Source organism: Gorilla gorilla, chromosome Y (genome assembly GCF_029281585.2).
Source record: "Gorilla gorilla gorilla isolate KB3781 chromosome Y, NHGRI_mGorGor1-v2.1_pri, whole genome shotgun sequence".
Lineage (NCBI taxonomy): Eukaryota > Metazoa > Chordata > Mammalia > Primates > Hominidae > Gorilla > Gorilla gorilla.
In genome coordinates, this window is record NC_073248.2 from 42,086,769 (window position 1) to 42,113,096 (window position 26,328).

The 26,328-nt window shown below is 36.0% G+C and overlaps 1 non-coding gene and 2 pseudogenes across 1 annotated transcript; 2 read left to right on the plus strand and 1 right to left on the minus strand.

Annotated features, from left to right (window-relative positions):
- Positions 1 to 8,336: 8,336 nt before the first annotated feature.
- LOC129530358 (ras-related protein Rab-9A-like) lies at positions 8,337 to 10,634 on the minus strand (annotated as a pseudogene).
- Positions 10,635 to 11,855: 1,221 nt separating this feature from the next.
- The window catches only part of LOC129530359 (testis-specific XK-related protein, Y-linked-like), a 31,643-nt pseudogene continuing 17,170 nt past the window's right edge, over positions 11,856 to 26,328 (plus strand).
- LOC129530437 (U1 spliceosomal RNA) lies at positions 18,950 to 19,113 on the plus strand. Its single transcript, XR_008675825.1, has one exon. It is a non-coding gene; the product is annotated as a U1 spliceosomal RNA (small nuclear RNA).

The following is a 26,328-nucleotide window of genomic DNA, read 5'->3' on the forward strand; positions in this document are numbered from 1 at the left end:
TAGATTAATGAACAAGCAATAACAACAAAATAATGCTCAACAACAACTGTCGTCTGGGGAAGGCAAACTAAAATAATAATGAGAGCACTAAACAGCTATACTATGTCTAAATTTCTTTTTAAATATAATCAAAACTGCAACAGAAAATCTCATTCATTGCTAATGGAATGCATAATTGTACAACAACCTTAAAATATGGTTGTTTTCTTCTGCCACAGTTTGGCAGTTTTTTCCAAAGGAAAACATGATCTCATCATACAGGCTAACAATTGCACACTTAGGTATTTAGACAACAGATTTGGAAACTCGCATCTAACCAAAAACCACATGCAGTTATATATAACTGCTCTCTTGACAATGGCCAAATACTTTAAGGAAACAGGATACCTTCAATATTAACCAAGCCAGATAAATTGTGATACTATTCATTAAAAGAAAAAGAGTGATTTATGAAGTCATGCAAAGCATCAGGTATACATAAAGCTAAGTGATAAAAGCCAATCTGAGGAGATGACATATTGTGTGATTTCATTTCTATTACATTACAGAGAAGAAATGTCTACAGAAACAGTAAATAGATTTGTAATTTACGGTGGTTTGTAGCAGGCAGGTAGTGAGTTGAATAGGAGAATGCAATGATGAAAAGAAGCACAAATGGGCCAGGTGAGAAGGGACTCATTCTGCTTGATGAGATCATGCTGGTCATGCAGAAGAGCTAGGAATGTGTATAACAGCATGAATAACTAAATAGGCTTCTACTCATGATAAGAGAGGAGTGTCTTCTTTCATCACACATGTAACTATTTTAGGACAAATTCTGAGGAAGCTTTTGTTTTATGTGGTAAAACATACATAAACAAATTTACCATTTCAAATATTTTTGAATGTATAGTTCAGTAGCATTAACTATGCTCACACTGTGCAACCATTACCACAATTTCTCATTCTCACTGGCAATGTATAAGGGTTCCAATTTCTCCACGTACTCTCAAACTTTTCCTGAACAAAAATAGATATTCCAATGGGGATAAAGTGGTAATCCCATGGTGATTTAGGTGTTTATTGGCTGTGGATTTGTAAATGATTTCTTGGCTATATCACTGAATGAACATAAAACAAAAGAAAAGATAGATCAATTGAATTTCATCAAAACTAAACACTTTTGTGCATCAAAGGACACTGTCTAGTGAAAAGGAAACCAACAGCATGGGACAAAATATTTGCAAGTCTTATATATGTTATATATTCCAGTCACCCACTTGGATCTCTTCCAAATGCACTTTCCATTTTTTCTTACCCTAAAACTTTTTAAATAAACATCCACATTTGCTGTGAAACTTTTCTCAGTCTCTTTTGCTACTTTCTTCCCCTCAGCCAAATTCTTTCTTCTGAGGAGGCAAGAGTTGATGTTACTGCAGACCATGATAGATTTGATAGCAGTAACAGATACTTTCACTGGTAACAGGTCGAGGAGCTGGTGGACAGTGTGGCTGGAGTACATGCCTAGTATGTGGTGGGCCTGGCCCCAGGCAGTTCTGGACTGTGGAGGGACCAGAACCCCATTCTAAGAGCACTCTGTGGAATGCTGAGGAAGAAGTTTTGTCTTTTTAGTGAGGTGAAATTCCTTCACATAATATAAAATTAACTGTTTCTTAATGAATTCTTTAGTGATCCTTAGGACATGCACATTTGTATGCAACAACCACCTCTAAGTTCCAAACTGTTTTCATTATCCAAAAAAGAAAAAACCCTACCTGTTAAGGAGCTACTATCCAATCTGTCCTCTTTCTGACACCTGGCAACCAGTAATCTGCTTTTTGTCTCTATGGATTTACCTATTCTAAATTTTATATAAATAAAATCATACAGTATGTGACTTTTGTCTTCAACTTCTTAAATCAAAATGGTTTTGAAGTTTCTCTGCATTGTAGCATTAGTGTTGTAATCCTTTTTACAGCTGAACATTATGCCATTGTATGGATATACTACATTTTGCTTCTTACTTTTTGTTGGTGAATATTTATTTGGTTTCTTTCCACATTTTAGTTATTGTGAATGCTGCTACAAACATATGTATACAGCTTTTGTTTGAATACCTGTTTTACATTTTGTGTGTATAGCTTGGAGTGGATTTTCGGTGTTCTATGGTAATTTTATATTTAGCACTTGCAGAACCACGAAAGTACTTCCCGCAGCAGTGGAAGCATTTTACTTTCAAATTTTCCCACTTCCTTTCAACAACTGTTAGCTTTTGTTTGTTTGTTTGTTTTTTGGAATTATAACGGGTGTGAAGTGATATCTTACTGTGGTTTTGACTTGCATTTCCATGAGGTTAAAAGGGGCAGGAGGCATAAGAGTTGGCGGAGCAAGAGGAAGGGTCGGGACAGCCAAGTGGAGAGGGTAGCCAAGTGCCAGGGACCACAGTGGTTGTGGCAGCCTCTGCCCAGTCTCAACTACAGCAGTGAATAGAAAAGTGAGCGCATGTTTGCAGAGTGGATTTTTTCACAATCTAGCTGTTTCAACAAGGAGAGCATGTGATTTGGGGGACTTCTCTCCCTCTTCTCATGCATCCCCTATATTCAGTCCTCACTGGGCCCCTGCCTGGAGCCAACCTGGTCTCAGCTCCCAGACAAAGGAGAGCTTCATGCCCCGGGAACCTGGTCGCTGTGGCCCCTAATGGACACAGGCCTGGAGGGAGGAGCACAGCCCATATGTGCTACAACAAAGACTGTAAAGTATGGAAGTGGCCACAACATTTAGCCCAGTCATACCAGGCCACATGAACAAGGCTCACCAGTCACGGGCCTCAGCCTCCCTCTTGAGTCGGGAACTGCCACAACCATCAATCTCAACAGCCTTTCCAGGATTTAATAGGCCAAACACCTTGGAATTCTGCTGATTTTAAATTCTGCTGTCATTCCACATCTCACGCAACTGTAGCGCTAGAGACTGGAGTCAGAGTCTGCAGGTTGCTTCCTCCTGCTGGTGCAGGAGAATGTGCCAAGTCAGTCTCCACTTGTGGCTGGTACACAGAGCTCCACTTGTGGCTGCTTGGCCACCAGCACTTAATTATTTCCACTGTTACCTCTAAGGTTTACCAAAATGTATCTGTGGTGTAAGCTGTCACTACCTTCCCTTCCTTTGGGCCTTCCAGAGACTACCTCAAAACACCTGTCAGACTCAAAAACAAACTACTGTGGATTTGGTCAACTCTGGGTTGACATTTAGAAAAGCTGTGGCCTCAGAAAGCAGCTTCCTTTCTGCTCCAAATCTACTAGGCTCTACAATGAGCATTAAGATGGCCCTGCGCTCAGACACAGAAAAGTTCTGGGTGCAAGTCTTAGTCCTCCCTTCTGCAAACCAGACTGATGACCTAATACAGTACCCAGCTGCCCCGTGCCTTCCCTAAACCTAAACTTAATCATAACATTAACGTTAACTCTGCTCCTACCCCTAATCCTAATCCAGGATCCCTAACACTAACAGCAACCTTAAGCCTCAAACTTGACCCCAACATCAACCCTATGCCTAACCACTCACCAAAACCGAAGCCCCAAAACAAATCCCAACTCTAAATCCTAACTCTAACAGCTATACCTGAATTTGACCCTGACCGTGATAATAACCCTAACCCAAGGGTAGTCCAAACATTACATAAACATGAACTTAAACCCTAAGACTAAAACCCTAACCCTAAAGCCCTAACCCAAAGACAAAAACACTAATCCTAAACAAAAAACCCTATCTCTAACCATCAAAAGCTAATGTTAACCGTAAAATATTACCCCTAACACTAACCACAACACCTAACACCAAGTCCTAAATTCTAGCTCCTAAACCTGCTTTCTGAACATGAACATAACACTCATACCCCTAACTCCAATCCTAGAACTCTTATTACAACCCTAACCCTACACCTACCCAAAACCTAAACCTAGCTGTTACATAAAACCCAAACCCTAATCCTAACATTAATCTTTAGCCCAACCCTAACCCTACACCTAACCATAACCCCTAACCCTAAGCCTAAATACTAACATTAACTCTAACCCTAATGTGTCACCCAATTTGTACCCTAATGCAAACCCTAACCCTAATTCTAACCAATAATCATAACTCTAACTGTAATCATAATTCTAAACATAACCTTAACCCCTTAATCTAAATTTAAACACTAACGATAACTATAACCCTAAAGCATAACCTACTCCTACTGTAATGTTAACAGTAACATTAAACAATAATTCTAAACATAATCCTAATTCTAACACCATCTCCTTTCTATAACACCAACAGAACCACATCAACAAGCCCAATGAAAACACAAACAGTAACACAAAACACCAACCCTAACACTAACCCCTAACACTAATTCTATATCCTAAAGCTAACCCTAACCCTAAATTTTAACCCATATCCTCTAGCCCTAACCCTAAAACTTACTCTATCTGGTAACCTAAAGGTAATCCTTACCCTAAATACTAACCCTAACTTAACCCTAAATCTAACCTTGAAACCCTAACTCAAAGCCAATCCCTTATTTTTAAATGCAATCCTAACGTTAACATTAAAACACTGAAAAACTAAACCTAACCATAAGCTCAACACATAACCCTAACAATAACACTAATCCTAACTGTAAAAGCGTAAATCCTGAACTTTAACACTAAAAGTAACCTAACTCTAAACCCATCCCTAAAAATAAGCCTAAACCATGTTCTAAATCTAAAACCTAACCATAATCCTCATCATTTCATAAACTGTGATCATAACCCATAATCCTAACCATTAACCAAAACCCTAACCCTAAATGCTATACTAAACCTTAGTCCCTAATGGTAACACTAACACAAATGCTAATCCCTAACACTAATCCTAAACCCCAACACTAACAGAAAACCCAATCCCTAATACCTACCCCAAATCCTAACCCTAACTTCAACCCTAACACCAACCCCAAATGTATGCCCAACCCTTACCACTATGCCTAAAGCTTTTACCCTTAACTTAACCCTACCACTTCATGAACACAACCCCAAATATAAACATAAAACTTACCTTACTTTAAACAGAGATTCCTAAGCCCAAATCCTAACCCTCATTATAAAACTAACCCTAAAAAATACTCTAAACATTAGCCAAACCATAAACCCTAACTCGAACACTAACACCCAATTCCAAGCCCTACTCTAACCCTAACACTAACCCTAATCCTAATCTTTAGCCAAACGCTTTGGCCAAAAACTTTAACCATCATCCTAACCCTAACTAAACCACAACCAGGTACCCAATGTTAAACTGTAAACTAACACTAAACCCTAACCCTAAAATTTAACACTAAACCAAACACTTTAATCATAACCGTAACACTAAACATAACACTCACCCTACTTTTAACCCTCATTCTGAATCCTAAACCTAACCTTAACCCAAACCATAATGCGAACCCTTACACTACCACCTAAACCTAACCCTAATTCTAACTATAAAATCTGAAATCCCAAAAACACTTAAGATAACTTTAAATGCATCCCATAACTCTGAAACTCAGACTAAACACTAATCCCAATACCGTTATCCTAACTATAAAACGAACATAATCCTAACATAATCTTAACCTTGGTACTAAACCCAAAAATAACTCTTACCCAAAACACTGAACCTAATCATATCCTTAACCATAAATCATAAACCCTAACTGTTAACAGTAACCCTAGACCTAAAGCAAAACCTGTAACCATAATTAAACCTAAACCCTAAACCTAAACCTAATTTTAGCCCCCGACTCTAGAAAAACTGTAATACCAACACTAATCATAAATGCTAACCCCTAACCCTAACAATAAGCAAAACCCTGACACTAAACCCTAACCCTAGTCCTAAACTGCAAACCAACCCTAAGTGTAACCCTAATCATGACCACTAACCTCAACCTCAAAACAAACCCAGCACTCTCATGCCAAACCTAAATCCAAAGCCCTAACTGTATGTCCAACACTAACACCAACATCTAACCAAAAATGATGAACATTAACCTTAACAATAACCCTAAACCCTAACCCTGAACCCTGAACCCTAACACTGAATATAACCATAAGCCCCATCCTAATGCTAAACACTAACCCAAACACTGAAACCTAACACTAACACTCTAACCCTTACCCTCACGCTAACCCTTAACACCAACCCTAAACTTGGCCATAATCCTAATTCCTAACCTCTAACTGTAAGCCTATCTTTTTATGCTAAACCTAAGCATAACCCAACCCCAAACCTAACCTCTAACCCTGATTATGACCCCTAACCCTAAAGTCAACCCTAACCCTAGCCCATAACCCTAATCTTAACTCTAACTGCAACCATAATCCTACCACAGCACTAAATCTTATCTCAAGTCCAGCGCTAACCCTCAGTCTAATACTGAAGTTGTTCTGCAATTGTAAAACATATCCAAATCCTCCGTTTCTATCCTATCCTTAAGGTTACCCCATTATGCTTAAAAATCTTTAAATACATCCTCTATGACTCTAACCTCTAACCCCTTATACCCATAAGAATACAAGCAGTCATACCTCTTTCTAAGCCCAAGTGAGTATTGAATTAAACATATGATATCACCAGCACAAAAAACTAAATATTACTGAATCTGATAATTATAGACATCATAATCTTTAACCAAATAATAGTATATGGAATTTTTTACACAGCAAAGACATTATAGACCACAATATTTAAGAAATTTTCTCAGAAAATCAAAGAATTTTTACCATTCTAATGCCATCCCTTTTCAATATATTATGTAAATCAAATGATGGAACCATGTTTGTCTCGACTTTTACAGAAAGTAAAGACAGCATATTTAACAATTAAAAACCCAATAAACTGTGGTTCAAATTTTTTTCAAGTGTTAAAACGTCTTTATGCAAAACCCATAACAATCATCTAAACTGTTGGTAACCAAGGCTTTAAGATGAGGAACACTGCACTGATTCTCAACTGTATTAAACCCCTTACTAGAAGTCACAGTAGATCAATTATATATATATACTCATATATGTATATTTACACACACACACACAATCATTCATATGTAAAAGAGAAAAGTAAAACTACTCACAGATCTCATACACAGAAAACCATGAGGAACCATCTAGAAATTATAAAATCTAGTAAACAAATTAAGCAAAACAACAGGACAAAATTTCAACAAACGAAATATTTTTTTTCTTTTTTATGGCGTTATGCTATTGTTGCCCAGGGTGGAATGCAATGGCATGATCTTTGCTCACCGCAACCTCCATTTCCTGGGTTTGAGTGGTCATCCTGCCTCAGCCTCCTGAGTAGCTGCGATTCAGACATGCCGCACCATGCATGGCTAATTTTGCATTTCTAGTAGAGACTGGATTTCTCCATGTTGGTCAGGCTGGTCTCAAAGTCCTGACCTCAGCTGGTGTGCCCGCCTTGGCTTCCTAAAGTGCTGAGATTACAGATGTGAGCCACTGCACCCAGCCACAAATTCTATTTCTATTCACTAGCAATAAACCATGTAAAAATGAAATTAAGACAACAATTTTATTTCTCAAAAAAACAAGAGGCTGGAATCTTTTCCCCTGCCCTGGAAGCTACAGATGCAGGCAGCTGGGTTGGGGACAGCCTTGGAGCTGAGGTTGTGCTGCTACATTGGGACCTGGCTGCAGTGGCTATGGGGCTAACAGGAAACTGTTCAAGTTCCTGAGAAATCAAAGTAGAATGATTTTAAAACATAATAGATGAAGAAGAGAAATCCTCCAGTGGTTTTGAAAGCCCTGATGCCAAGATGTCAAATAAATATCTTTTTTGCGAGCACAGCAGCAGTCTGAGATCGACCCGGGACACTAGAACTTGGCGGCGGGGAGGGGCATCCGCCATTGCTCAGGCTTGAGTAGGCCCTTATATCCTCATGGTGTAAACAAAGCTGCAGGGAAGTTTGAACTAGTGAAGTCAACTGCAGCCCAGCAAGGCTGATGTGTTCAGATTGCCAGATTTTTCCTCTCTGGGTAGGGCATTTTTGTAAAAATGACAGTAGCCCCAATCAGGGGCTTATAAATAAATCCCCCCTCTCCCTGGGACAGAGCATCTGTGGGAAGGGGCAGCTATGGATGCAGCTTCAGCAGACTTCAACATCCCTGTCTGATGACTCTGAAGAGAGCAGCGGACCTCCCATCACAGCGATCCAGCTCTGCTAATGGTCAGACTGTCTTCTCAAGTGGATCCCTGACCTCTGTGTATTATGACTTGGAGACACATCCCAGTAAGGGCTGACAGACACCTCATACAGCAGAGCACTGGCTGGCATCTTACAGGTGCCCCTTGGGGATGAAGCTTTTTTGAACCCCATCTTCAAAGGCTGCTGCCACATTTGTGGCATCTTTTGCACTTGTTACAAAGTAAGGGTAGTCACTGTCCTTCCTGCATAATGCAGGTGTTCTTCTATAAACACCTGCCTTTTGTTTATGCCAGTCTTGGAATGCAGAACTACAAAAGGAAATCTCTCAGGTTCTTTCCAATTACTTAAGTTCTGGAAGCTTCCTAAATCATTGATACTAAAAATAAGCAGAGAACTGTCAGAACCTCTGTAAAATGGCGTCCTCAGGCTTTGGAATCTCTCCTGACCTGCCATGTCACAAATCTGTATGGTAACAAAATGTCCATCCCTTTCAAATCTTATTTTAAAATTCCACATCTATTGCATGGAACAGCTGAGTGCCAAACTTATTAGTTACTTATCTGTTCCTAAGTGAACTCCTCCCAACCACACCATCTCCGAAAAGAACTACTTTAAAAAGTGATGAATTTCCTGGCACTGTTAATCACAAGAGCTTCAAGAACCCTTGAAAATAAAAAGGCACCATAACATTCCTTTTTGCCTACCTATTCATTTATATGAGTGTATGAATATCAGCTTTATTTATTTTTCTTTTTTTTTTTTTTTTTTTTTTGAGACGGAGTCTCGCTCTGTTGCCCAGGCTGGAGTGCAGTGGCATTATCTCGGCTCACTGCAAGCTCTGCCTCCCAGATTCACACTATTCTCCTGCCTCAGCCTTCTGATTAGCTGGGACAACAGGCACCTGCCACCACGCCTGGCTAATTTTTTTGTATTTTTATTAGAGACGGGGTTTCACAGTGTTAGACAGGATGGTCTTGATTTCCTGACCTCGTGATCCACCCGCCTCGGCCTCCCAAAGTGCTGGGATTACAGGCGTGAGCCACCGTGCCTGGCTGAATATCAGCATTTAACTGAAATAACATACATAGAACTACAGAATAACTAAAAATAAGACTTGTTGTTTACTGAGTATATAGCCATGTGTGGGCTACTGTACTACCATGATTCTCTGAAACAACTAAAAAGGGCTCACTCTTCCCCTTTATCAGGTCACAATTGACTGTGAAGCTGGTACTTTAGCTGAAATGTGACATCAAAGCTCTTGTTATGAACAGCGAATCTATGATAAGCCCCTCTCTGCTCATAGTAAGCTCCACTACTGTTTGTTAGAGATGGATAAGAGACCAAAGAGTGTATGTTTCTGATACAGCAAGATTTATACCTTAGGGAGTATGTTTATGACAAAGGTAATGGAGGTTAGTGTTGAGAGAGCAGGAAACTTTATAGTTATATCTGAGCCAAAAAGAAGAGCCATGTTTAAGCTAGGCACGTTGGTTCATGCCTGTAATCCCAGCACTTTGGGAGGCCAAGGTGGGCAGATCATGAGATCAGGAGCTTGAGACCAACATGAAAAACAGGCTGAAACCCCGTTCTACTAAAAATACAAAAATTAACCAGGGGTGGTAGTGTGTGCCTGTAATCTCAGCTACGCAGGAGGCTGAGGCAGGAGAATCCCTTGAATCCGAGAGGAGGAGGTTGCAGTGAGCTGAGATTGCAGACATGCACTCCAGCTTGGATGACAGGGCAAGCAAGACTCCATCTCAAACAAACAAACAAGCAAACCAAGTAGGTTTCATCTTTTCACATAGGCACGTGTTTCTTGGACATGTTGTTTGTTCCTTTTCATTCCTTTTTCTCTGACATTTTCTTTATGCTTTATTTCAAAAAGTTGATCTTCAGTCTTTGATATCTTTCTTCCACTTGATCAATTTGGCAAGTGATAATTGTGTATCTTTCCGCAGTCTTTTTGCTGTGTTTTTGATTTATGTTTTTCTCTAAACTGGTTATTCCAGTTATCAATTTCCCTGACCTTTTTTTTGAGGTTCTTAGCTTCCTGGCATTGGGTTAGAACATTCTCCTTTTCTCAGAAGAGTTTTTATTACCCACATTCTGAAGCCTACTTCTGTCTATTCCTAAAACACATTCTCTATTCAGTTTTGTTTTCTTGCTGATGAGGAGTTGTGATCCTTTGGAGGAGAAGAGACTTTCTTGTTTTTGGAATTTTCAGCCATTTTGTGCTGTTTTTTTTACATCTTCGTGTGTTATGTACCTTTGTTCTTTGATGTTTGTTACTTTTGAATAGTTTTTTATGTGTGCGTGTGTGGAAATCCTTTTAGTAGATGCCTTTCTGTTATGAGTTTTCCTTCCAACAGTCAGGCTCCTCTGCTGCAGGTGTGCTGGACTTTGCTGGAGGTCCACTTCTGACCATTTTTGCCTGTGTTTCACTATCAGAGGGTGCAGAAAAGCAAAGATTGCTGCCTATTCCTTCCTCTGAAAGCTTCCTCCCACAGGGGCACCTGCCAGGTGCCAGCCAGAGCACTCCTGTATGAAGTGTCTGTGGATCCCTGCAGGGAGGAGTCTCCCAGCCAAGAGGCATGGGCTTCATGGACCCACTTGAGGAAGTAGTCTGTTGGAAATCTGCACCTCTCTTCAGAGCCAGCAGGTAGGAAGGTTTAAGTCTGCTGAAGCTGTGCCTACAGCTACCCTATCCCCCAGGTGCTCTGTTTCAGGGAGATGGGAGTTTTATCTACAAACCCCTAACTGGGGCTGCTGCCATTCATTCAGAGATGCCCTGACCAGAGAGGAGGAATCTAGGGAGGCAATCTGGCTACAGTAGCTTTGCTGAGGTGTGGTGACTTCCCAGTGGCTTTGTTTACACTCTGAAGGGAAAACCACCTACTCAAGCCTCAGTACTGTTTGACGTCCCTGTCCCCACCAATCTCAAGCACTTCAGGTTGACTTAAGACTACTGTGCTGGCAGCAAGAATTTCAAGGCAGTAGATTTTAGCTTGCTGGGCTCCATGGGGAAGGCATCCGCTGTGCTAGACCTCTTGGCTCCCTGGATTCACCTCCCTTTCAAGGGAGTGAACGGTTCTGTCTTCCTGGCATTACAGGTGTCAATGGGGTATGAAAAAAAATAACTTTTCAAGCTAGCTCTGTGTCTGGCCAAACCAGTTTTATACAGCTTGCATGATAATTTATGTTTAGCACCTTCAATTATGTGTTATAATGTAACTTTTAGCAATTTTTAAATTTAATGTAAAACCTGTTATTTTTTGTTTGTTTGTTTTTCCTGTAAATGGCAGTAACATTAAACCTTTTCCACGGGTACAAGTGAATGATATATTCTTTTCCATGGGTACAAGTGAATGATATATTTGTACATTCACATATTTAACTATTAGAATTTCTGGGAAGCTGGATTTGCTATAAAGCTACTTTGAAAAAGATCTGTTTTCTTCTAGATGTCCCCAGACAATAGACAGAAACCACGAATCCTCTTTCTGAAAGAGGACAGTTATGCTGAGAAAGCACTGTGTGTCCCCAAGATTTCCTCTAGCTTAGTCCCATTGGTCTTTCAAGGAAATGGACAGCAGGCCAGACTTTCTCCAGTACAAGGAGAAAACCAGGAAGAGGTAGATCTTGCCAGATGGCTGAATTAGTGTTGTTGGATGTTCCAGTTGGAATTGGCAAAGGGACTCCCAGACTGGAGCCACATGAGGAAGAGAGAGTAAGATAATGAGAGAGATGGAGAGAGAGAGAGAAGAGGAAAGAGGGAGCCAGTGTTAGGAAGTGAAATAACTGTTGTTGGTGCTCAGAGGTGGATTCCTGAGACTTGAGGGTTTTAGAGCCCTGACCTGAGCCTTGCAGTTCCCTTCAGGTCAGTTGTCCTTCTCACACAAATCTCTTTAAGAGTAAAATGAGAGAAAAGATAGGGCATGTGGCCAGAGACTCTCAGGATCCACGAGTTAACTTAGGGTAAACTGCCATTGCCCACAGCTTCCTGGGATGCAAGGGAGCCTCTGCCCCCAACACCGGTCCTGGATTTCAGCACCCAATGTAAGAAGTAAAGAAAGAGGAGAGAAACCTGAATGGTGACTTGACAGTCAACACAGACAGGTTTATTTTGAATCAATCTGAGAGGGGTGGCTAGCCAGGTTAAGTCAGAGCCACACACTAACAGATTAAGAATTTTTCATCATTCAGTCTCGGAGAGTTTATCAGAGGCTTGCACTGCCTCTGTGTCTCTTTGTTGTGGTTATCTGAGGGAGAGAGTTCCTTTTCTGTTTTTGTACATCTTTCTGGAGTTGCAGGCGTATCCCCCATGTCTGCTTCTAGCTTCCCTATCTTAGTGCACCTGAAGGGAAAGGAATGTGCTTGTTATTTGTAGTTAGGAGAGAAGTGATTTCCTTGAAATGCATGAGGCTAAAAAGAGAACTGGATGTTAAAGTGATGGTGTTGGTTCAAGATGAAGGTGCTCCTGCTCTATCACTTCTAGTCAGGTAATTGTACAGCTATTATTTCTGTTTTGTTTTTTGGAGTAATTAAATACTTACAAGTAAATTCTGTTGTCTGCAAATTCAAATCAGCAAACTTATATGACTCTAAGTGATGTATTTTCCATACACAAATGCATGCTTACAATACAACACCTGTGAGTTCTAAAAATTATTTTATGCTAATGAATACTGATTTCTGCACTCTCTGAAAAACAAGATTAAGTGATTTTGTGTATTGAATATACACAGTTACTTAGGAAATCCCTGAGGTTTATATTTTTTAAAATGTCCTTTTCTAATGGTTAAATTGAAATATATTTTAGTTAAAAAAAAAAACCTGTAACATAAAATTAAAATTAGTGATAATATAAATAACTGCATGGCTTAAATTATTCTTTTGAAGTTGTGGAAGTGTTGTTGTTTTTGTTTTAATTATAACAGCATACAACATCTGCAATAAAATTTACCACAGCTCTTCATTTTTTCTCTCAAAGAGGAATTGTACTTCATAATTTTCTTTGTGAGATGTTTGCTGTTTATGAGAACAGGACTCATTATTCAAATAGAAGTTGTTTTTAAATCTTGATTATATTACACCAATGAATAATTGCTTTTCAGAGAAATGTAACAACTTTAGCAAGAGTGGTCAGTTACTAAGAGCAGTATTTGATCTCCTGAGAAGAAAAGATTCAGAGCATAGGGTTTATATTTACAGAAATATATTTGTTTGTAATGTATGCAAGCTCAGGTAAGATATTTTCATAATTTTATATCAATTATGTTTTTATTTTTATTTTTATTTTATTTTATATTTTATTTTATTTTATTATTTTATATTTATTTTATTTTTATATATTAAATGAGAAGCACATTTTAATCAAGTTATAACATGTAAAGTGTCCTAATGTACAAGCAATATTCCATGTACATGTACACATATACACATCAAAATGCATTGCAAATCTGTGTAACTTTAATGTATTTCGTGTATTCTCAGGTAATTTATATTAATGCACTTGTTTCATTTTTCTGGTAACCTTTAAGATTAGATATTGTGCCTGATTGGTGACCTCTTGATGTTATCTTTTTCTTTTGTATTTTTTTTTTTTGAGATTGAGTCTAACTCTCTGGCCAGGCTGGAGTGCAGGGGCATGATCTCATTTCACTGCAACCTGCCTGACCAATATACATATATATATATATATATATATATATATATATATATATATATATGTATATATATACACATTTTTGTGTGTGTGTATGTACACACACACACACACACACACACACACACACACATATATATATGTATAACTTTTTTCATACTTTGGTAGAGACAGGGATTCACCATGTTAGCCAAGATGGTCTCAATCTCCTGACCTTGTGATCCGCACACCTCGCCCTCCCAAAGTACTGTGATTACAGACTTGGATCACCGTGCCCAGCCAATGTTATCTCTTAATGTTGCTTTTTGAAAAGTACTGGCTTCCAGGTCATATCCACACTATCTAAATCAGAATTTCTAGAACCTTGAAAAGGAATCCATATCCTTAAGGGATCCCAAGTGGTTGTTTTGCTTTTCAGATTTAAAAATGACTTCTATGAGAAACTTACCATATATGTATGTTTTTGTTAAAATAAAGTAAAAGAAATTTAGTGGTACTGTAAATAAATAATTCACTTACATTTTTTGTTGATGTTAGCATAAATTAAGAAATGTGATATTCAGTAAAGCTCTCTTAGGGTAGCCTGATTTTTCTCACATCAACCTATTGCACAGTAGTACTAAAGGCATGGATAGATTGTCAGAAATGTACGACAAAAATATTTGTAGTGTTTTCAGTGTTATTTTATGTCATTTTTATGAGTGAAAAGAAGGGAAATTTATTACAGATGCTGTTGTCCAATTTGAATATCAGCAATTCAGGTGTTAGTGCAACTTTTCAAAAATTACTAATTTTTGGATATAGCTAGAATTTAATTACTAGTTAATATCTCCCTGATATTGATAAATATTAGGTCACATTTATATGATGATTCAGACAATTAGCAGATCATTTTAAGTAACTTGTTAGAATCACAAATATTTTACTATCTAAAACTAAGTTCTATGGTCACACATTCCTGTAATGAAAGTGTATTTTTATTATTAATATATACCTTCAGGAGGAAATAAATTTTACCCTTTCCTCTTCCTGCTCTGACCATCTCTGCTTTCTTTTTCTCAGCCTAGTCTGACTACATCTGAGATGCTGGGATACTTCTAGTAGAGTAGAAGCATACATTATAGAAACACAAATACAATATTTATTTTAAATTTAAAATTATGAAACTTAAGAACTCACAAAATTTTTGTTTTGCTCAATTTAACTTGAGATTTTAGTTTCTCATACACAACACACGGTTGGTTTATGATATAACATAAGTTTAAATTTAATTGCCAAGGTTCAATATACATTTATACATCTTAAGGCATTTAGGTAGTATGTTTTAGGTTTTAGGAATTTTTGGATTTGAGAAAACTGAGTCATTACATTTGCATCACATTGTATATCATTCCCTGTAAGGCTCCCAAAAGTACCCAAGAGTCAAACATACTAACGCTTCTATAAAAGCAATGGATGTTCCCTTTAAGGGTGAAGGGTACATGAATGAAGGCTTAAGTAGCTTCCCTCAATTAAGTCTTTTTTGCATCGGAAATTGAGTTGCATAAGAATCTTAGTTTTAAAAGCCTTGCTTAATTGAGCTTTTTGCATTTCAGATAAAGTATTTTGAATCTGTCTTAATTATGATTTTGAAAATACAGTACTGAACTAACAGCCCAGGTGGGCTACAAAGCATCATAATAAACAAGAGAAATACAAAGTGCTCTCCTGCCTACTATAGGGAGTATGTGACAGATTTGAAGAGTAAAAAGCATCTTGCAGTAGAAAAGGGCTACTTTGTTAAGCTTTTTTTTTTAAGTAGCGAATGGGTACAGACTTAGTATTGACATAACTTGGCTTTTTAGCAATCATGTGAGATATTCAGTGTAACATGATAAACCACTAGAGGATCACAAAAGGCATATATTAGTAGCATGTCATTAGCTATAAAATAGAAAGTTCCACAATAGACCACAGTAAGGAAGTATTCAAAATTATCTGTAGAAAAAGATTGTGGGTGCTCCATAATAGAAAAACTAGCAATGTAGAACATATGTGTAGACAAATTTATGAGCTCTTTATGAGTTAGGATAGCCAGGTGTTCGTAATTGGAGATTTGAGGAAGTGGAGCAGGAAAGAGATGTTAACACCTATGTCCTGGGTGTGATTTGATAAGTTGTGGGAATAGTAATGCAATTTACTGATAGAAAAAATAGAACCTCTTTGAGTGGATTGCATTTTAGAAACATATGGGACACCAAATAAAAAATTGTAATGGGGAGTTGGATACATATGTCCACAATCTGGAATCATCTAAAAGGATACATGTGTTACCACAGATGTAATAATGAAAAAGAGTCACAGAAAGGTATGTCCTAGAATGGAATTTTTTTTTAATTTAATGTTATCATGGTAGATAATATTAACTTATCCAAAAGCAATCCATAGCCTCTAAGTAGTTAGTTTAATTAGTATGTCAGAGAAGAGTTTTATTATCATTATTATTATTACTATGATGATGTGTGTGTGTGAGAAGGAGTCTCACTCTCTCACTCAGGCTGGAGTGCAGGAGCAGAATCTCAGCTCACCGAAACCTCCACCTCCTGGGTTCAAGCAATTCTCTGCATCAGCCTCCTGAGTAGCTAGGATTACAAGCGCCCACCACCACGCCTAGGTAATTTTTTTATATTTAGAAGAGATGGGGTTTCACAATCTTGGCCAGACTGATTTTGAGAAAAATGATAATTTTAAAGAACTGTGCTTATTCTAAAAACTGATCTTTAGCATTATTCTAGAACTCTTAGTTGTATCATCTGCAGTAAAAGAAGCCTAAGAATTGCACCAGAATTAGTTGCCCAACTCTACCAGGAGATTCAAAGTTTTGTTGTTATAGGATTCTAGAAACAAATCATACTATATATCTGGAAACTCTGTACACACACCCCCACAAACACACAAAATTTTCACTCAGTAGACATTATAATAAGCACACTGAAAACCTGATAATAAACTAAAGTTATTATAAAGCTGTGGAACACAATGATTAAAGGCAAATGATCATCTTAAATTGTAAACAACTGAAATATTAGATTTTAACAATGAAAATTTTCTAATTCTTCTTTTGTCCACCATCATAGATTTCAAGCAGATTAATTAATGTTGTGAATGACATTAAGAGTTCCTATCAATTGAATTTAATTTATGCCATTTTAAAAATTATTTGTAGTCATATATTGTTTACCATGTAACTTCTTTTATTTGCTCTAAAGTAAGGCTAAATCACATCTTAGCCTCTTCTCATCAAAGGATGTGATTACCGTAAAGGTATACATGTTGGGTTAACGTGGAAAATCAATTATGTGGATTAATATGGGACTCATGTATTAATTTATTATTCTCCTTATTAAGTTTGAAATGGTTTGTGTAATGAACATTTAGTCTATTCAACAGGCGGTATTCAACAGATATATATCAGCATCTGCTGTGTACCAAGCACCGTTCAAGGCAGTAGATAACAATACAGGCAAAGATAATATTAATCCAAATTGCACATGAAAACTTTTGATACTATTGATAATGTGGCAAGTGACATGATTTTCCCTTTATTATAATTTTTAAGAGAATAAGATAGTGAAATGTGTACTATAAGTATAACAGGAAGCCTATTCGTGTTATTCTTTACGTTAAATAATTAGATTACTAAAATTACCTTTTCCAAAGAAATTTATATTATAAATGCTCCTATGGCAAAAAGAAAAACCCTGGTCTCTGACTTGGAATATAATATAATTATATTAAGTAAGATACATGCTAGAGAGAAAAAAACTATTTTATTTTTTTGTCATGGTAATGAGAAAAAAGACAGAAGCCATTTTTTTGCAACTTTTAAAATTGACTCCTAAGAACAGTAGACAGTAAGCAGTATAACAGTAGACAGTAAACAGTAAACACTAAGCAATGTAAATATGTTGCATTTTAGCCAGCTCTGAAAGAAAATGACTGATCATTAGCAAATCAGGCAAATTTTATTGTTGCCATTGAAAATTCCTTTACCCATCGTGTGTGTTCTTATATTAACAGAATTGAAATCAATTTTGCACTGCCAATTAATATTGCTGTTTTATAATCACAGGATTCTTGCTTTACCTTCTAAAATGTCCCTGAAAAATGAGTGAACACCAAGTAAGTTTTGTTTTTCTTAAAAAAGGTAGTCATAAAAGACTGCTCATATTTAGTAAAAATAATGAGGTGAGTTGGACATGGTGGTGCATTTCTCTAATCCAAAGTAGTTGGAAGGCTGAGGCAGGAATATTCCTTGAACATTGGAGTGTGAGGCCTCATTGAGCTATGAGCTATCATCTTCTCACTGTAGTCCAGCCTGTGCCACAGAGCATAATCCTAAGTATAGAATAACAAATGGAACTATGAAAAGTAATATAGCATTACTGTGTTTAATTCACTTATAGTAATGCATGGATAGTATATTTAGCAAAACATTTTAAATTGGTAACATGTCAAGAGGTCAGATATTTGAGTCAGATTGCTAGCTAGCCCTTCAACTGGCTAAATCTGTAATAACTGGCAAAGTATTTCTCCTAACTGTAATTTTTGTATTTGTTAAATGGATTTACTAAGGTTACCCGCTTAGGAAACTAACTCTAATATTAATTAGATTACCTCAAACACTTGTTCTGAATGGCACATAATAGGCAATGAAATATTAGCTACTACTATATATAATAAATTATTTTCATCTGCTTATTTTTAAAGCTCTTAGACCACATAATAAAATTCCAGAAGGCTGGGAAAGGCTGTTAGATACAATAGGGTGCCATAAGAGTCACTATCAAAAATGAGCATATCAGTGCATAAAATGTATGGTAGCTTTATTTAGCAGTTATTTCATTGTTTACCATAGTGTTTTTTCTTATAATTTTGTAGAAGCCTGTGTCAGAATTTGAACTTTTTTAGAAGACAGTAATCATGGATGATTGAAATTAACATTTTAAGCTGATACTGGAAATTATTCTAAATTCTATTACATTTATATTTGTGTTTTCTTTTGAAGGCTAATGGAAGTCTTAAAAAGAAAATGGAAACTTCTCTGCCAGGGGAGACAACATGATCACAAAGGTGGCTTTCTCAGGGAAAGGCTGATTTATTGCACTCCAGATGTGCTGACCCCTGAGATTTCCCCAAATGTGGGAAACTCAGCTGCATAATTTGTGGAAGCGAAGGACTGTGTTTGTGCTTTCATGTGGAAAAAAAAGAAAAGAAAAGAAAATTGACTCGTTTAGTGTATATAGAAAGGTGAAAGAAGGCCATATACTGGAAACAATTCAGTATGTCTACAGAAATTGGTCTCCTCCAGTACGAAACAATAAAACAGCAAGTGGTTATTTCTTAGAAAGATCAAATAGTGTTAGGATGACATTTGCAAATGCTTGAGAACTTTGTCTAGATAAGGGGGTGGGGGGAAGCCTCCACAGGGCAGCATATAAATCTGGGAAAAAGACGAGTAATTTTTAAATGTGTAAGCCAATGTTTATGTATTAATCTTGCCCTGAAAATCTTTATTTTGTTAAATGATTAACATTGGTTTGTTTGTTCTTAAAAAGTAAGTTTCCTTTTGGAAACAACTTGTGTGAAATGGTGTAAAAATGATGTAGCTAAAATAATTCAGATTTTCCCCTCTATTATAAATCATTTGCAGGAATTGTAAATATGTTATAGATGTCAGCTTTCTTACATTTCTTAAAAGTTTATTCTAAATGAAGAAAATATAATATAAGGTACAAAGTTACTTTTATAATCAAATTGTCAATCTTGTTAAATATTTAGAATTTCGAGCCAGATGACCAAGATGTCTTAGATGGGCATAAGACCTGTCCAACAGAAGATGCTCCATTATATCCTCATTCAACAGGCTCTATGTATCAACAGGTAAAATAAAAATAATAATAATAATTTTCTTTTTCAAACTTATTTTGATGCTTTACTTATGTAGTCTTCAATTATTATTTTCTTACATATTTTGTAACGTATCAGCTGTGACTGCAAATTAAGAAAAAATTATCTAGGACAGCTTTGACAAGATGATCAGAAGAATAGTTTAAGTGGGGTCATGTTTTATTTTACCCTTGTGATTTTTTTTTTGTAATTAGGTACTACCTTGTCCTAGTTCATAAAAAAATGTGTGATATTTCAATAAGAGCATAAAGCAACTTATTTAGATTTTCTCAAAATCCAGTGGGAGTAAAAATTAACAATTTTAACAGCTGTAATACAAAGTGTACTTAAAAAAAATACTGACCAAAAATATAAACAAGAACCATTTATAAGCACTTCTTTTTTTTTGATTATACTTTAAGTTTTAGGGTACATGTGCACATTGTGCAGGTTAGTTACATATGTATACATGTGCCATGCTGGGGCACTGCACCCACTAACTTGTCATCTAGCATTAGGTACTTCTAAGTTGAAACAAATGTTTTTGTTAAAATATTCTAGGAAGATTAGCCACAACATAAGTAAGGTAGTTTTCTTTTCACTTTCCTTTTTCTTTCTTTTTTTCTTTTCTTTTCTTTCCTTTCTTTCTCTCTTTCTTTCTTTCTTTCCTTGTTTCATTTCCTTCCTTCTTTCCTTCCTTCCTTCCGTCCCACATTCCTTCCTTCCTTCCTTCCTTCTTCCTTCCTTTTTTCCTACCTTCCTTTTTTCTTTCCTCCCTTCCTTCCTTCCTTTCTTTTTTCTTTTGATAGAGTTTTGCTCTGTTGTCTGGGCTGAAGTGCAATGTTTGCGATCTTGGCTCACTACAACTTCCACCTTCTGAATTCCAGCTATTCTCCTGCTTTATCCTCCCAAGTAGCTGGGATTAGAATCATGCATCACCACACCTGGCTAATTTTGTATTTTTGGTAGAGAAAGGGTTTCACTGTGTTGGCCAGGGTGGTCTGGATCTCCTGACCTCACAATCCACCCACCTCAGCCTCTCAAAGTGCGGGGATTACAGATTGTTAGCCATTGCACCTGGCCAGGTTAATCATTTAAAGCTCTTCTTGTAACATTTAGCATGACTTCTCATCAAGTTCATGTAGCCAAGAAATGGAATTACCTAAATTACAGCAGGTGCCCAGAGTAACAGCTGTATTGCTCAGAAACCTTATTTTATCACCAGAAAAAAAAATATAAAACGGGAAAAATGTAAAAAAACAAGGATATTTTCATTCTACATTTTCTTTCCATTTAATGTTTGATAGTTTAATTTCTTGTTAAGATAAAGAATATGGATATATTTTTAATAGAAATTCTAAAATATTAAAACAAATCTGCACAAGTTTCATATGTCACAATGTGTGGAGCATGGTAGGTTGTATTTTGTGCTTGGGGCACTGTTGTGGTAGAATTTATTAAGTGATGCTTCTAAAATTTGGTTTCATCTAATCCCAGGAAGTGCATATTATCAGAATCCACATACTTTGAAGTACCATTGCGCCAAGATTTCTGACTGCTTTGATAGCCGGTCACAATTTTCCTCGAAATCAGTAAGTCTCCTAGTTTATTTCTATATTATTTTAAAGCTTTTGTTCTTATATGTAGTGTTCACTGAAGATATAAATGCCTTCTGATTTTAAAAAAATTCATATTTTTTTAAAATTTCATGTAATATCTCTATGCCCATTGTTGGAAACAATAGGATATGAAGTGTGTTGCGTAGCTTGAGGAACAGTAATTGGTTTGTTCAAATTGGTTAGAATATACTATGATTTTAAATCTCTTTATAGTATATAAGCATTATCATTGACCACTATGAATGCAAAATGCAGTCTACATTAGTCAAGACCCATAAATACACTATCAGGGCTACTGATATTTGTACATTTTAATCCAACTATGTTATGGCCCTTCCTATTTGGCCTATTGTTATTTGCCATATACATTTCTCTTCTGGCCTAGACTTAGATTTTGGAATTTCTGTTCCTTAGAGAGTACAAGAGAAATATGTGTAGATTAATCCTATTTCTGCATTACTGCTGCACCTCTATAAGTTTGCCACCTCAAGTAAATACATCATGTTGTCCTGGTTCCAATCACCTCCCAATCATCCTGGAGAGGATACTTCAAATGGAAATCAACATGTCCTTCTTTAATGTACGTCTTAAATTTTTAATATTATGCAGATGTCAGGATGTCACTCGGCCATTGAAAGTACAAGTGTCACATACTGGCATCTGCTTGAAAGTCCAGTTTTCTACTGTTCATGTGGCCAGGACATTCATTATTACTTACTACTCATGCATTCAGACAATTGTCTTTATAAAATAATAGTTTAAAGTTTTAATCCTTCATTTAAGAAAAAACAGCATGCAGTTCAATCATTGAGCTAATTTGCTCATTCCATCTTCAACTGGTCTTTTTTATTTCTGGTCTCTGTGAAAGCCTGCCAACAGGATATTGTTCATCCACATTGAAACTGTCATTCATCAACCAAGCAGGTTGTTGTAGTCAATAGGGAGCTCTTCAAAGGGCATTGCCCGTGTAAGAGTGGGATCCAGTAATTCCTGTGGTTGTTCCAAATTTGATGCTAGAAAATACCAGACTTGCCCTTGAACAGGATAAGCACCTCCTTGCACTTCCCTGTTAACACTGTACTCTATAAAGCCACCTTTTATGTTATTTTGGAAGTCTTCTGAGCACTTCCTCATTAAACTGTTTTCTTAATATGCCCAACACCTTATGGGTGTTCCAAATTTTATAATTATTTTACGGTCTTCCGTCAAAGAAGCAGTCTCAATACCAAAGCAAGACAAGCTAGTAATTATCTTTCCAATGGCACATATTGTTTCATGGCATCCAGGAATGCCTGGACCACAATTTCCAGCTAATGCTGAAGAGGGGCATGTGTGGGTTTTCTGCCATGGCCTCACTGTGCCCAAGAACATGTTGCAAGTACTTCTAAAATCAGAATTTGGATCACAAAGACCCAATGTGTAGAGAGAAAGAACTTTTTACAATTCAGAAATGGCCAGCTTTAGTGAAATTTCTTATTTAAATAGACCACCATTTATTGTTTTTAAATTGGTGCATTATAATTTTACATATTTACAAAGTAGAACTACTATTTGTATACATGCACACAACGAGAAATGACCAAATGTTTAAATGGCATATTAGTAATTGGTATATTAGTAATTTGACATATATGACATATTTGTTTAAAGAACATTCCGAATCTAAATTTCTAGTTATTTTTAAATCTACAAGAAATTATTCATACCTATAATATCCTTCCTACACAAACTTTAAAACCTATTCCTTCTAATTGTGTTTTTTATCCATTAACTGACTCACTTATTTTCTTGCTCAATGTCTTTCGCAGCCTATAATAAACTGTCATTCTATTCTCTACCTTCATGAGATCAACTTTGTTATTTCTCACATATGAATAAAAACATGCAATCCTTGTCCCTTATATTTCCTGGCTAATTTCACTTAATATAATGTCCCTTATAGGAAGCCTTTTTCTGAGTAATGTTCAGTTAATGTATTGAGGTTTTTATAAAACTGAAATAATCACTCACTTAAAATTTACCTTAATTGTTACCAAAATTCTTTGGGTATATAGGACTGTAGTTTGAAAATAGCTAAATGAACAAAGATGTCTTGAAGGTGTCTTAGGACACTAATATTGTACTCTTTTCTACCTCCTGTCTTACTTAACTCTGATTTGTCTTCAAATTAATAAAAATATTCTAGTAAATTATCTTGGGGATCAACATTAAAGACCAAAAGAAATCAGTAATGCACTAATTTAACTTTACAAATGTAAGGAAAGAAGTTGCAACCAATACCAAAAGTTACTGAATAAAATGATATATTTTTTATACTCCTAATTTTCAAAGTACTTTATTTTTTAATTTTCACTATTATTGCTTATTTCAAACATGGGCTATTATAATTGAGTTCACAGAAAAGTTATTATAAAAGAGTAATAAAATAATAACATACACTGGAAGTAATATAGTAAAGTTTGAACAAGTAGGCAGGAGTAAAGACAAGTGAGTCCTCTGCCATGAGTAACTTTTGGGGAATAAGTAACTTTTGGGGGAATAAGTTACTTAGTCTTTCTAGGATTCAGTATCTTCTTTTGAGAATAATGTGTTTTCCAAATTAGATAAGATGATTTACATGGTGAAATCAGAATTATTAACACTCAGTAAGTATATCTATTAACCGTAGTTGTGGAAGGAAGGGGAGCATAGACAGAAGCTCCAATAGTCAAAACATGATTGTAGCCATAAAGCAAAATACAGTTTGTTTACAAGTATCTAAGACATTTCTGTGTTTTTCATTTTGTCTTAGGTTTGTGACAAAGAAGTAAATAATATCCAGTTCCTGGCCTGGAGAAGCTGATTGCACAGAAAAAGAAACAAGGCAGATATACATGCCTCAGTACGTTGCCGAGACAACATAAAGCATAAGCAACCAAATACAAAGAAGGTAAGATACCTAATTTGCAATTTTATATTCTGTCTGTTTCATTTGCTTCTTACTGGTGTGATTAACCATCTCTATATGTGTTAAATTCAACACCCTAGGGGTCATATGGGCTATAGTACCAGAACTTACATTACAATTTTTTCTTCCAATAGTGGCTGTTAACCAGGTATTGGTGAACATCCCATATGAAGACTCTACTAAAAGTAAAGCTACCGTGACCGCGATGTTTGGATGATGTAATTTACTGGATCTAGAAAAGAGAAAGAAAGTGTGTGTTTTGTAATCCTATAAATGATAAGTGCTCAGAAACTAGTAGCTGAAAGACAAACTATTTCTGCCCACCGAAAGGAAAAAAATGAAGAAATTCTAGGAGAATCATTTACTACAGTTAAAATATTCTAATTTTTAAATTTAGTTTCTATCAATATCTATACAGAAAAGTAAAAATATAATAACAATAATAAAGAGTTTGAGTATAAACAGCAAAATTCAGGTATTCCATATTCACTTATTTGGAGGTATACCCTAAACTGGTGATCTATCAGTATAACTTAACTTTTTCACTGCTTTATTTTCAAATGAATACTTTTCATAGGCAGTTTGATGATAATTCTTAACTAATATTTTTTACAAGTTCACATAGCATAATTTGAAGAATAATTTTTTTTCTTTAGCAGGAAAACCTCGCATTTGAGGAAAATATTAGAGAATTTAAATAGAAGCACATCTTATGATACACAGACAATATAAATATGTCAGTGATAGTATCTCAGAGGTTTTAGCCATATTATGAAAAGTAATTCCCACATAATTCTTTTAAAGTAAAATAATTTCAGAGATAAAAACAGTAGCTGCTATCAGAATCTTCAAAGTAATAGTAATTAATAATTAGAATTTACCTCACTGTTCTGCTTCTCATCTTCATGAAATCATTGTCTGCATTTTCACTTATGCATTCAATTGCAAGAATACTGTCTCCATTGGAATATATATACACACACAAACACACACACACACATATATATCTGGCTGCTGGATCACAGAATTCATGTGATAAAAAGTACCAGCATTTTGAAGTCCCACGAGATTTTCTGGTGGGTGAGATATAAGAGGGAGCAGATATTCCCATTCAAAAAGTGCTTCACAACCTGAGATAAGAAGAAAAAATAATGCTTGTACTATGAAAATAATAATTCTGCCCACTCTTATTTCCATCAACTGACAAATTAATATTAACAAAAACTCATCAACACAGCATCAACACAGTCATTTTGAAAGAACACTTTGAATTTTCATATTAACAACAAATAGAGTGACCATACAGATTTTTAACTATGGACCGCTTAGTTCTGTATTTTAATGATATTACATCTATTTGTTAAAAAAAGTGTTTGTTTAAAAAAAATCTCTTTAGAATATATATATAAACTATGCCAATTCAGTTGTTAAATAAATTAACAAAATGAGTTTTTAAAAAGGAAATGCTTCTCTCTACATAGATCCCACAAGACAAAGATCGGATCTTTTAAGGAGTGAGTTTAGTTGAAACTCCTACAATGTGGTAGAAAATATAGTCACCCAAAGAAAAATATATATGAATATAATTTCACATTTTCCAATAAAAGATCTGTACAGAATGCTATTGTTAATTGTATTCTAACCTTCACTTTTCTCTTGAAATAAACTAAATTTTGTTATCATTCGTTAACTTACTGATATTACCTCCCACACTGAGTTTCAGTTCTGTGTAAGATTTTAACATTGCTACTTACTTTTTTGGCATGATGTGGACATTTAGAAGTCATAAAATGCACTCAAAAGTTCTCTTCTCACATTATGATTTTTAAAGCCATACTTCTCTTATACTTTAACTAAAATAACATTAAGCAATTTTAAGGCTTGGGTTATGAAAATATTTTTAATGCATACATTTTAAATATAAACATATAATACCGCTAACTTTGGCTTCCCATTACTC